This window comes from Xenopus laevis, chromosome 1L (genome assembly GCF_017654675.1).
Source record: "Xenopus laevis strain J_2021 chromosome 1L, Xenopus_laevis_v10.1, whole genome shotgun sequence".
Taxonomy (NCBI): Eukaryota; Metazoa; Chordata; class Amphibia; order Anura; family Pipidae; genus Xenopus; species Xenopus laevis.
In genome coordinates, this window is record NC_054371.1 from 208,546,991 (window position 1) to 208,559,419 (window position 12,429).

Genomic DNA, 12,429 nt, shown 5'->3' on the forward strand with positions numbered 1-12,429 from the left:
GTATATATATATATATATATATATATATATATATATATATATATATATATATATATATATATATATATATATATATATATATATATATATATATATATATATATATATATAATATATATATGTATTCAATACTAAGCAGCCACACTCGGATCCAGACTTCTCTGGATAAATCCAGGGTCAAAAGTCCATCACTCCACTTCTGTGGTTAATTAAATGTATTTGCTTATCATACATACAACGTTTCGGCCACATTAGGGCCTTTTTCCAAGGATCTTTAAAAAGGCCCTAATGTGGGCCGAAACGTCAGATGTATGAAATGCACAAAATAAAATCATTTTATGATTTATTTTTTCACCCAGCATATATTTTTACTGGGACGAACCATGGTAATTAAAGTGAAAAACAAATACTTAAAAAATTAAGAATTGCTTTATTGAATTGCACTAAGTGGGAAATTGCAAAAGCCTTAAAAGTTTTCTAAAGAATAGATTTTCTGACGCGACATGTTCAATGTCTGTAGTGATACAAATGTGTGAGAGATGCCTTATACCAGAGGTCCACTGCTTTATATATTTACGAGCCATGTTAAAATGTAGAAAGTGTTGGGGAGTTGATGGAGAGAACCATTTAAATGTTATAATCGACCTTTGGTTACCTTATTGTTAATTACCAACCTGCAGTACCATCTGATTGTATTTTGAATTGTGGTGTTGTGTGTTCCAGCAGGATAATTTCCTGCTGTTTGGCTGGCATTTTATAAATGAATACATAGTGGGACAATATTGGAACAACATCAAAGGTGCTACAAAGTTGCTCAATGGCAGCACTTCACTCTTAGGGCAGAGACACGCTCCAATTCAGGAACATTAGTCGCCCAGGGAATCTTCTCTTCTTCAGGGCGCCTAATCTCCCTGAACTGCCTTCCCCTTGGCTAGAATGTAAATCACTGGCGGGATGGCACTCTGAACGCTCCATTTTCTGAAGTCGGCCAAAGTTTTCTTGTGAGGCAACTTCTTCTTCAGGATAATGTTCAATCATCAGTCACAAAGTTGAAGTTACACAGGGGTTGGATATTCCAACAAGACAATGACCCTAAACACACTTGTAAATCTACAAAGGTATTTATGCAGAGGGAGAAGGAGAAGTACAATATTCTGGAATGGCCGTCACACTCCCCCGATTTGAATATCATGGAAAATCTATGGGATGATTTGAAGCAGGTTTTCCATGCTCGGCAGCCATCAAATTTAACGGAGAGATTTTGTTTGGTCCAGACACTCATCAAAGGCTATAGGAGGCGTCTAGAGGCTGTTACATTTGTAAAAGGAGGCTCAACTAAGTATTGATGTAATATCTCTGTTGGGGTGCCCAAATGTATGCACCTGTCTAATTTTGTTATGATTCATATTGCATATTTTCTGTTAATACAATAAACTTCACTGCTGAAATACTACTTCCATAAGGCATGTTATATATTAAAAGGAAGTTGCTACTTTCAAAGCTCAGCCAATGATAAACAAAACTCCAAAGAATTAAGAGGGGTTTTTCATACCCCTATATCAATAAAGGGTGATTAACCTTTGCCAGTGTGCTAAAAAAACTGTTTCCTGCTATTGGTTATTAAAAAAATGGTTTTATAAAGCAAAATTTCCTGCATTTTACTAAAAAAGAGAAGTGTGGGGGTGGGGGAAACACATTTAAAGCTGAAAGATTTGCAGAGATATAATAATTATAAAACCCGGCCCTGTGTTTGCCTCTTCTTGTTAAAACAGCTCTTTAAATGAGTTGTTCACCTTCCAAATATTTTTGAACACCTTCCAAATATTTTTGAACACTTAAGTTCAGTTGTTTTCAGATCAGGTTCACCAGTAAGAACGGTTTTATTAATTGCTACCTATCTGTTTTTTTATTTACTGTTTTTCTAAAAGGACGGGCATTCCGATATTCTTTCTCTCAGTTCAGCAATCCAGGTGCACACTGTAAACTTTTATCATTTGCAACATTAGATTTGATACATTTCTCTGCAATTTTAGCAACCACTGTATTAGATATAACAGCTGCTCTAAATGAAATGCAAAGATTACGTCAGAAGGGACAAAGATAAGAAATGTATCAACGAATGTATTAAAGGACCAGTGACATCAAAAACATTTTTTAACAATGGAAGTAATGTCAGAATCCGATACTGACAGGAGAACTAGATTCATTAAGATTTGGGAACCCTGGACTATCCATCAGATCTCCATGTCCACCCACACTCATGTTCACATCCCCTTAAGCACGTAGTGAGGGAGTTTACCTAGGCGGTTGGGAACTAGCTTTGATAGTGCTTTGTAACATTCTACATGTAACTTTTACTGTTTGTTCTTGCAACAAATACCTTGTAATTACCTCTTTTTTTTTCCTTTTCTCTGTTTATTTTTGCATATATTTTACAATAAAAGCAGATTTGAATTAAAAAAAAAAACATTTTTTAATTTGTTAGTATAGAACGAAAAAAAAAACCACCAAGACAAATTATACTTTAAAATCGCAAAGTCTTTATTAAGAAATAACTTACCAAATCTCCACTTCTGCTCCTCTTCAGAAAAGGGGACAGGGAGACGATCCATGGAGCGGCGCTCGATTTCTCCTCCCTGGCTATCTGCTGCTGGATCCTTCAGCTTCCACTTTCCATGTTACTGCTGTTTTGATGGGAGGCTGTCAATCCTCCGTGAACACAGGCAAGCGCCAAGCCTGCAAACACCCAGCCTACTACTACCATTCCGCTATTGCCCAAGCTCGCCTGCCCCGCCACCACTTAAAGGCACAGTAGGAAACGGCAGCCATTACCCAATAAAGCTGCCCCTCACTGTAGGGATGTGCCTTCCCAAATCTCAAGTGCCATTACTCCAGAGTCTCTGGCAAATGGAGCCAGTGAAACGGCAATGAACTCAACTCACACACACCTAAGGTGACACCGTACCTTTCAGTGGAAACCCTTGCCGCAGAATTCACACACATCAATGGCTTGTAGCCGGCGTGGATCCGGGTGTGCGTGTTCAGCGTGGAACTACGGTTGAAAGCCTTTCCGCACGGGTTGCACTTGTGGGGCTTCTCCTGCAAAAGATACTGCACTGTTAACCCTTCCTTGGCCCAACAGAACAGCTCGTTAGCTCCTGAGTAACACACAGCAGCCACTCTCCAGCCTTCCCTTCTTTTCTTTTTTTTAAATCGATGTAATATTCCCGCTTTCTATTTATATTGAAGGGCACAATGAGGTCTGAGCAAGAGAAATGATCTCCCCAAACCTGAGAGCAGCAAAACCGGGGGTCGGGGAGCAGGAGAAACGGGGTTGGGGTCAGGGGTGATTTAGTGGAGAAGCTGGTTATGCAGAAGCGAATGCTCTCCACCGACACCTGGCTGGAGACAGAGCTGCTGTCCGAACCCGGCTTTCAACCAAAGTTCCACACTCTACATCATTCTCTACATTACTCTCTACATCATACTAAAAGTCAAAGGTGCACAACCCCTTTAAACATCAATATTAGAAAAATGGTTAAAGAAATTAAACAATTGAAAATATATTTTATGTCTAGAAAACAAAGTGAAAAAAGACACATAGAAGGAAGGATGGGGGAAGGGGAGGGGATTTTTTTTCCTGATCTTCCTCAGGGCTGTGCCTGATGGACTAGTCTTTAAGCAGGCTGTGATCGTCCTGAATAATTATCATTTTTCTCCTCAATATGAGATGATTGCTGCAGAACCACAAACAGCACCTTGTTTAGTAAAATCAGTTTGTGACAAGGGGTCGTACTATCAATTTCCACGCTCCCTTTCATACGTTAGAGTGTTGTGCGCCTCTTCAGCTGATTGTGTGCAAACGTGACGTCACTATATGCAGATTTACTTGTGGCAAAGTACTGTGGGAGTTCTGGACCTTGTACATTTTCTCCATTTATTATTCTTTCAGATTGAACCTCTTTTTTACAAGGTTTCCCCTTTAAAAGCAAAGAGATTTTTTTGAGTAACTTTGTTTCATATCATGTTCAGTTATGAAAAGTAAAGTCTCCATATGCTCATAGGGGTGTATCCATGTAGCGGGGGATGAAAATTTCTTTTTCAACTCATACTTACCTGGCAGGGGAGATACCATGATCACGAAGGTGGTTCTCCCAGGGCGAGGCTCATCCATTGCACTCCGGGTGTGCTGACCCCTGCGATTTCCCCAAATGCGGGAAACTCGACTGCATAATTTCTGGTAGTGGGGGACTGCGTTCGCGCTTTCCCCTGATATATGATGTTGAATAATAGATTTGTCTAGGCTTTAATGTATATTAGCTGTATGTGATGGTTACACTTCTGTAAGAGCAATACGTGTTATATGTGGTATTGATTCGTACTGTACAACCTTCTTTCTGCTGCTTATGGTCACGTGCTTCTGTATGCAAATTAGGGTTTTCTTGCACGTAGTCTGCTAAAACGGGAACTCAACTGCCTTTTCAGTTTCATGTGCCTGTAAAACGTCAGAAATTAATTTAACTGAGAATCCTTGACCTATATTCTTGTTCATTTGTGGGATTAAAAAGTAACACAATTGCAGGGCTCGCGTCTTCATTCCCCACCCATTTTTTTTGTGTACATGGCGTACCAGCTTCAGCCTGTTATGGTCACATGATTGCATATGCAAATAAGGATCTCATGCAATCTCCTCAACCTGCTAAAGTCTCAGCTGAATTCATCAAACAATTCGCATTTTAAGTATAATTTGTCCATTTTTCTATTAGGTAAATGTGAAAGGGTTTGTTTTCCTATATGTGACTTTTAAAAGTGGGGTTGATATTCATCTGAATTACTTGAGTGGCTTGCCGGAAAAAGTCACACTATGTTAACAGGGGTGTGTCCAAGATGCTGTTGTCGGTTTTCCCAGCACAACTCATACTTACCTGGCAGGGGAGATACCATGATCATGAAGGTGGTTCTCCCAGGGCGAGGCTCATCCATTGCACTCCGGGTGTGCTGACCCCTGCGATTTCCCCAAATGCGGGAAAGTCGACTGCATAATTTCTGGTAGTGGGGGACTGCGTTCGCGCTTTCCCCTGATATTCGTTGTTAAAGAACAGCTATAATTGCTCTTATCTGTTTTCTATGAACTAATTAATAATTTTTTATATTTATTTAGAGATTGTAATTTGATGTCTGATCACTTGAAATGAGCCTGCCCTGAAAGCAGCCATTGCATGGTCAGTCTGGTCTCTGATCTGGTTTGTCTTCAAAGAAATAAAACCAAAATTGTTACACGGAACAAATAATCTGCAAGTGATGGTCAGGAATATAAAAGAAAATGTTTCTTGAGATGGATGTTACTGGTGAACAGAGTAATAAACAAGAACTAACTCAGTGGGTAGAAAACAAAAGTTAAGAAGCTTATCAGAATTTGTGATGCATTGTTTCCCATTGAATTGTTAATTTTGTATTAAAATTACAATAACCTAAAATACCATTTTACATTTCAGAAGTGAACAAATTGCCTTTATTTTTTCTGATGCCCTAAATGTGATTAATTACACAACTGGATGGGGGGCCTATGAATGACTGTTGCTTTTTCTGGATGCAATGGCTGTTCTCTTTTTCTTCGTCTTTCAGCCTCTCTGTACAAGCTGCGGGCATGCTATAGCTGAGCCAGTAATCCTGTTTGGTGACTCCATTTTTGTCCATAAAGATTTTTTTAAATTATTTAGTCTAGGGCTTGTGCACCTAGACCTAAGGCAGAACAATGTATGTTTCTTTATGCAATTGGCGGCATTAACTTGTAAAACCTTATAGGCACTGATATTACTTGATATGGGGGGTTGTGGATGCACACCTGAGGCCAATTTCAAAAAGTATAAAGCCCTGTCTAAGTAATTCAAGTAAATATGCCAGTGCATGTAATTTTGAAACAGGGTTTTTTTTGTTACAAAGTTATGATCATAATATTGATGAGCCACCATACCACGTCAAGGTAAAACCCCACATGGTGGTCCCTAACTTATTTATCTTTAGTCATAGTAAAAAAGGTATATTACCTCTCTGTAGTAACAATTCTTTATGTAAACATCTCCTGTGCTTTGGTTTCAAACTCTTGTGCTAGATCCTCCCCCGCCAACTGCTGAGCGGCTTTTAAGAGGGAGAGACTGCCTTAACCAACGCCCATTTTAGAAAAGTAGAAGTCAGGTGTTGTAATTAAAAACAAAGTAGAGTGATATGTGCAGTGCACAATAGTGTGTATACATGTGTAAGTGAAATGTGAAGGTGTGTATGGTAGTGATAAGGGAAAGTGTATGTGTATTTGGGAGTATGTATGTAAGAAAGCATAGAATGAAAGAGTGTAAAGAAGAACTAAATGAAAGACAATAAGTGTGTGTGTACATAGAGAAGTGTCTAATGGGACGTTGGTTTTTTCACGGCTAGATCCTCCCATGCCGCTAGCATTTATGGCTTTTAAGAGAGAGCGATTGCACAAACCAAGGCACAACAAGTGAGGGGGACCACCAAAAATATAAAGGGGTGGGTATGAGGGTGCAATAACCACATGAGCTTAGCCAAAGCTTCCGGCAAATACATAAATATGGGGGGGTTGTGGATGCACACCTGAGGCCAATTTCAAAAAGTATAAAGCCCTGTCTAAGTAATTCAAGTAAATATGCCAGTGCGCCACACATCCATTCTCTCTTTCATATGCTAATCAGTGAGTGTGCAGCGGTTGCAAATAGTCTGGTTGACTGTGCAGGGATGACGTCAACGTATGTAAATCTAGTTGCTGCAATGAACCATGGGATGTTAAGTCATTTCTAAAACTTTCCACATTTGCTACTATTCAGCCTAAATATCTAGGACAAGCCTTCCTCTCCTGTTTTTATAGAGTGCAGTTTTGAATACTTTTTCTTTGCAATGTTTTTGGTTTGAAAACGGTCTCCAAATGCATATAGAGATGTGTCTATGTAGGGGTGGTGGTCATGCTATGTACAACTCATACTTACCTGGCAGGGGAGATACCATGATCATGAAGGTGGTTCTCCCAGGGCGAGGCTCATCCATTGCACTCCGGGTGTGTTGACCCCTGCGATTTCCCCAAATGCGGGAAACTCGACTGCATAATTTCTGGTAGTGGGGGACTGCGTTCGCGCTTTCCCCTGATTGTGTGTTGAATAACAGAATTTGTGGTCATATATACTTATTCTTCGAGTGTGTTAAAGATGAGGTAGTATGTCAATAGTACACTTGATGCTGTGTATGACCTTTCACTTTGGCAAAGCCATGGGTTGTAACAACTCACCCTGGTGGTCTAGTGGTGCAGCGGGGAAGGCCGCCACGCAGCTCCTCTTCTTCTGTGTGCCGGTAACTTAGTGCGTGCGTGGCGTTCATCTTCTCTATTTACAGGCGCTTTCACATTGTCGTGAAATTCAAGAGGATTTAAAGTGACAATTTGTATTTACTCATTGCCCATTATAGGTTATCTCCTGTGAGTTTCTTGGGTGCTATTTTGTATCTATCTTGTATCTGATTCTTGTTGTGACGCCTGCCTGCCTGATTAATCTGATTTCTGTGCTCCGACCCATGCCTGTCCTGACCATTCTTGATTGATCTCCCGGCTCTGACCCCTGCATGTTTGACTCTGCTCGTTTTCTGCCTGCATCAACCCAGCCTGATTTGAGTACGCTTTCTGTCTGTGACCTTCTGCCCAAAAATACTTTTGCATAACAATTGTGCCCCTCTGCTCGTCCACAACCCTTAGCTTGGCTCCTCTCTTTATAAGACCTGGCGGCATCTGATTAGACGAGGGCTCCTCCCAAGGTGAAAGGCGGCTGTTAAAGGCGGAAGCATGAGCCGAGATCAGGGATCCTAGCATTGGTTCTGGATTTTGGGATTCTGGATTATTTGTGGTTTCTAATTTATATGGTTTTTTGTTCATCAGCTCTTCAGTGTTTGTAATTTCAGCAGCTATCTGGTTGCTTTTGTCCAAATTACCCTAGCAACCAAGTAGTGGTTTGAATGAAAGACTGGTATATGAATAGAAAAGGGCCTGAATAGTAATGTAGATAATTAAACCATAAAATTGAAGAACAATAGTTCTTTCATGTGGTTAATGACCCCCCCCCCTTCCTATTTGAAAGATGGAAAGTGGCTGAAGAAGGCGGCAAATAATTTAACACAAGAATTGGCCAGGTTATAACATACTTAAAGTTTACTTAAAGGTTAAGTACCCTTTTAATTGTTACATTTTTATATTATTTTTTTTCTTTCTACTGCTACAAAGTACTTTGCTTATTTCTGCTGTATTGCCTGAAACCAACAGAACAAAAGTGTTTAAAAAACCTTTTCAGTTGATATTCTATGTTTTTTTAAACATGAAATTGAAACCTGAATGTTCCTGTTTCTGTTGTTTGTCTGGCAGCTCAGTAATCCAGGTGTAGTCTCTGAACTGTTACAATTTGCTACATTAGTTGATACATTTCTCAGCAGCATCTGTGAAATGTTAGCAGCTACTTTGTTATATGGCATTAATTAAACTCAGAGGTTATGCTCAGCAGGGGCAAAGATAAGAAATGTATCAGCTAATGCAGGGGTGCCCAGGAGGTTGATCGCTGTCTACCAGTAGATTTCGGTAATGTTCCTGGTAGACTGTGACCTGGGGCCTGGTGTTGGGAGGGCTGGCTGGGCTGGAGAGCAGCAGGAAGGGAAGGAGAGCAGGTGGGCTAAAGAAGAGTAGGAGGAGCAGCAGCACAAAGGGAAGGTGGGCGGGGCTAAAGAGGATCAGCAGCACAAACGGGAGGGAGGACGGGCAGACATGCAGAAGAGAAGCAGCACGAACGGAGGGAGGATGGGGAGACAGAAGAGGAGCAGCACAGAAGGAAGTGAGGAAAGGCAGACAAGGAGTAGCAAGGAAGGGAAAGAGGAAAGGCAGACGAGAGGAGTGGCACGGAAGGGAGAGAAGGAAGGCAGATGAGGAGCGTCACGGAAAGGAGAGAGGGAAGACAGACGAGGAGCGGCATGGAAGGGAAGGCAGGCAAGATGAGCGGCACGGAAGGGAGAGAGGGAAGGCAGACGAGGAGTGGCAAGGATGGGAGGGAAGGCAGACGAGGAGCAGCAAGGAAGGGAGGGAAGGCAGACGAGGAGCAGCAAGGAAGGGAGGGAAGGCAGACGAGGAGCAGCAAGGAAGGGAGGGAAGGCAGACAAGGAGCAGCAAGGAAGGGAGGGAAGGCAGACAAGAGGAGTGGCACAGGAGAGAGGGAAGGCAGACAAGAGGAGTGGCACAGGAGAGAGGTAAGGCAGACAATAGGAGCGGCACTGAAGGGAGAGAGAGGGAAGGCAGACAAGCAGAGCGGCATGGAAGGGAGGAAAGGCAGACAAGAGGAGCAGCGTTGAAGGGAGAGAGGGAAGGCAGACAAGCGGAGAGGCACGGGAGGGAGTGAAGGCAGACAAGAGGAGCAGCACGGAAGGGAGGGAAGGCGGACCAGAGGAGCGGCACTGAAGGTAGAGATGGAAGGCAGACAAGCGGCACGGGAGGGAGTGAAGGCAGACGAGGAGCAGCACAGAAGGGAGGGAAGGCAGACCAGAGGAGGGCACTGAAGGGAGAGATGGAAGGCAGACAAGCAGAGCGGCACGGAAGGGAGGGAAGGCAGACAAGAGGAGCGGCACTGAAGGGAGAAAGCAGGAAGGCAGACAAGCAGAGCGGCATGGAAGGGAGGGAAGGCAGACAAGAGGAGCAGCGTGGAAGGGAGAGAGGGAAGGCAGACAAGCGGAACGGCATGGAAGGGAGGGAAGGCAGACAAGCGGAACGGCATGGAAGGGAGGGAAGGCAGACGAGGAGTAGCGTGGAAGGGATGGCAGACAAGAGGAGCAGCACGGAAGGAAGGGAAGGCAGACCAGAGGAGCGGCACTGAAGGGAGAGATGGAAGGCAGACAAGCGGAGCGGCACGGAAGGAAGGGAGGGAAGGCAGACAAGCAGCACAGAAGGAAGAGAGGGAAGGCGGACAAGAGGAGCGGCATAGAAGGGAGGGAAGGCAGACAAGAGGAGCGGCATGGAAGGGAGGGAAGGCAGACAAAAGGAGCAGCAAGGAAGGAAGGCAGACGAGCAGCAGCGCGGAAGCAAGGCAGGGAGGGAAGGCAGACGAGCGGCTCCTGAAAGACTCAACTCTTTAAATCCAGATAGATTAAAAAACTGTCCCAGATGCGGAAGAGGCCCTGGAAATCGGTACCACATGACGTGGTCTTGTGCTGAGATCCAGGACTATTGGATACAAGTTTTTGCCTTCATTTCTAAAGTTTTTGGTACTGCCAATTGAACCTACCCCAACAGCTGCATTACTGGGGGATTGTCTTCTCCAAGGAAAGCAGAGTGTTTCTCCAGACTCTTATATTGTGTCAAAAAAAGTATCTTACTTAAATGGAATAGACCGGCTGCACCTACCATAGCGGCATGGAAAGCACTGATCAACGCAGCTTTACCATTTTATAAAAGAAGCTTATATAGCCCGGTGATGTCAGGACAAATTTATAGACATTTGACTACTCTGGATATTAAACTCTGACACAAACAGTCCCAAGGAACTTAAAAGTGACTATTCCTTCCCCTCTACTTTTCACACCTTCTATCCTATATGTATTTCAATGGAGTGTTGTGCATACAACTATATGTTTGTTTTGAAAAATTTTAAATAAAAACATTAAAAAAAAATATATAGAATTTGATCCAATTCAGCTTTGATCGAATCCATATGTCAGTCTGATAAATGATTATTCATATTTATGGAATCATACTGAAACAGAAAAGACCACCTAGTTTACATGCAAGTTATCATATTTATCCATTGATCTTGCACTTAAAAATGCAGCTTCTGCTTGCCTGCGGAGGTCCGCCCAAAAATGTCTGCTTTTGTGTATATGGGCACTTTTTAGTGCAGATCAACACTTGTGATGAAAAACAAAGATTGACAAGGTTATCGACTCTGAAACGCAGCATGAGTTCATTAACTCACTTAGGGTTCCCCGAAAGCTTGAGCAATCTTAAATAGGCCCCTAATTGTATGGTCAGATTTAGGGTAATGGCACTCGCTAAGATTCAGGGAGATTTAGTCGCCCAGCGACTAATCTCCCCGAAAAGCTTTCCCACCTGGTTTAATCTAAAGTAAACTTTGGAAAATGAAGCTCTGAGTGCCATCCCGCCGGCGATTTAGATTCTAGCTGGCGGGAAGGTTTTTCGTGGAGAGTTTGTATGTTTTCGATCTCCATGTAACTGCCCTTTATATCTGAAATTTGATTTAAAAAAACGCTCATTTACGTAACCTAAACTCTGCTTCTGTCCGTCTCATCTCCTCATTTCATTACTTTATTCCATTCCTGACTCTGAGCCATTGCAATTCCCTGCCACAACCATTCGGATTGTACAAGTATATACAATGCTTATGTTTGCATTTTTTTGTAACCTCTCAGTGTGCATATTGTAATTATTCTAAGACCCCAGTTTGTTATAAATGAATGTAGAACTATATAACTTGCTGGTTCTATATCAATAAATGATGATTAAACTGTAGGTCTGCTTAAAACTTTCCTGCAATTGGTTAATAAATAAATGGTCTTACATAGTCAAATTTACTGCATTTTACCAACAAAGAGAAGTGTGGGAGGGGAGATTTGCAGAGATATAATAATTATAAAACCAGACCCTGTGTCTGCCTCTTCTTGTTAAAACCGTACTTTAAAGGAGTTGTTCACTTTCCAAATATTTTTGAACACTTGGTTCAGTTTTCAGATAGTTCACCAGAAAGAAACTGTTTTTATCAATTGTTACCTATGTTTTTTTCTAAAAGGAAGGACATTCGTTCTCTTTTTCATTTTCTCATTCCAGCAATCCAGGAGCACACTCTAAACTGGTATAATTTGTAACATTAGTTTTGATACATTTCTCAGCAGTCGGCAACAATTGTATTAGATATAACAGCTGCCTAATGAAAGTCATAGAAGACTCTTAGCAGGTAAAAGATACAATTTATCCACCAGTGGTGGAAATATGAAATATTCTAAACAACTTTTTAATTCGTCTGCATTATTTTTTTTTATATAGTTTTGGGTTTTTCTTTGGTTTTTTATTTTTTTTTATTTTAGTATTTGCCTTTTTATCTGTTTCCAGCTTTCACATGACCCCAACTTAAAAGCAAACACTTTGTAAGGCTACATATTTATTATTACTCATCTTTAGATTCAGGCACTCACCTATTCATATACTAGTCCTTTATTCAAATTAATGCATGGTTGCTAGGGCAAACTGGACACAAGCAACAAGGTTGCTTAATGGCAAACTGAAGAGCTGCTGCACAAAAAGCTAAACAATTAAAAAAAACTAATAATAAAAAAAAATGTAAAGCCAATTGCAGAATGTCACTCTCCATCATACTAAAATTCAAAGGT

The 12,429-nt window shown here is 41.6% G+C and overlaps 1 protein-coding gene and 3 non-coding genes across 5 annotated transcripts in view; all 4 read left to right on the forward strand.

Annotated features, from left to right (window-relative positions):
* Positions 1-12,429, forward strand: part of LOC108718341 (sodium-coupled neutral amino acid transporter 9) — a 77,298-nt gene that overhangs the window by 12,403 nt on the left and 52,466 nt on the right. The window lies entirely within an intron of this gene.
* On the forward strand, positions 4,109-4,272 carry LOC121392958. The gene has a single exon (XR_005962947.1). It is a non-coding gene; the product is annotated as a U1 spliceosomal RNA (small nuclear RNA).
* Positions 4,918-5,081, forward strand: LOC121392965. The gene has a single exon (XR_005962961.1). It is a non-coding gene; the product is annotated as a U1 spliceosomal RNA (small nuclear RNA).
* LOC121392959 lies at positions 6,994-7,157 on the forward strand. The gene has a single exon (XR_005962949.1). It is a non-coding gene; the product is annotated as a U1 spliceosomal RNA (small nuclear RNA).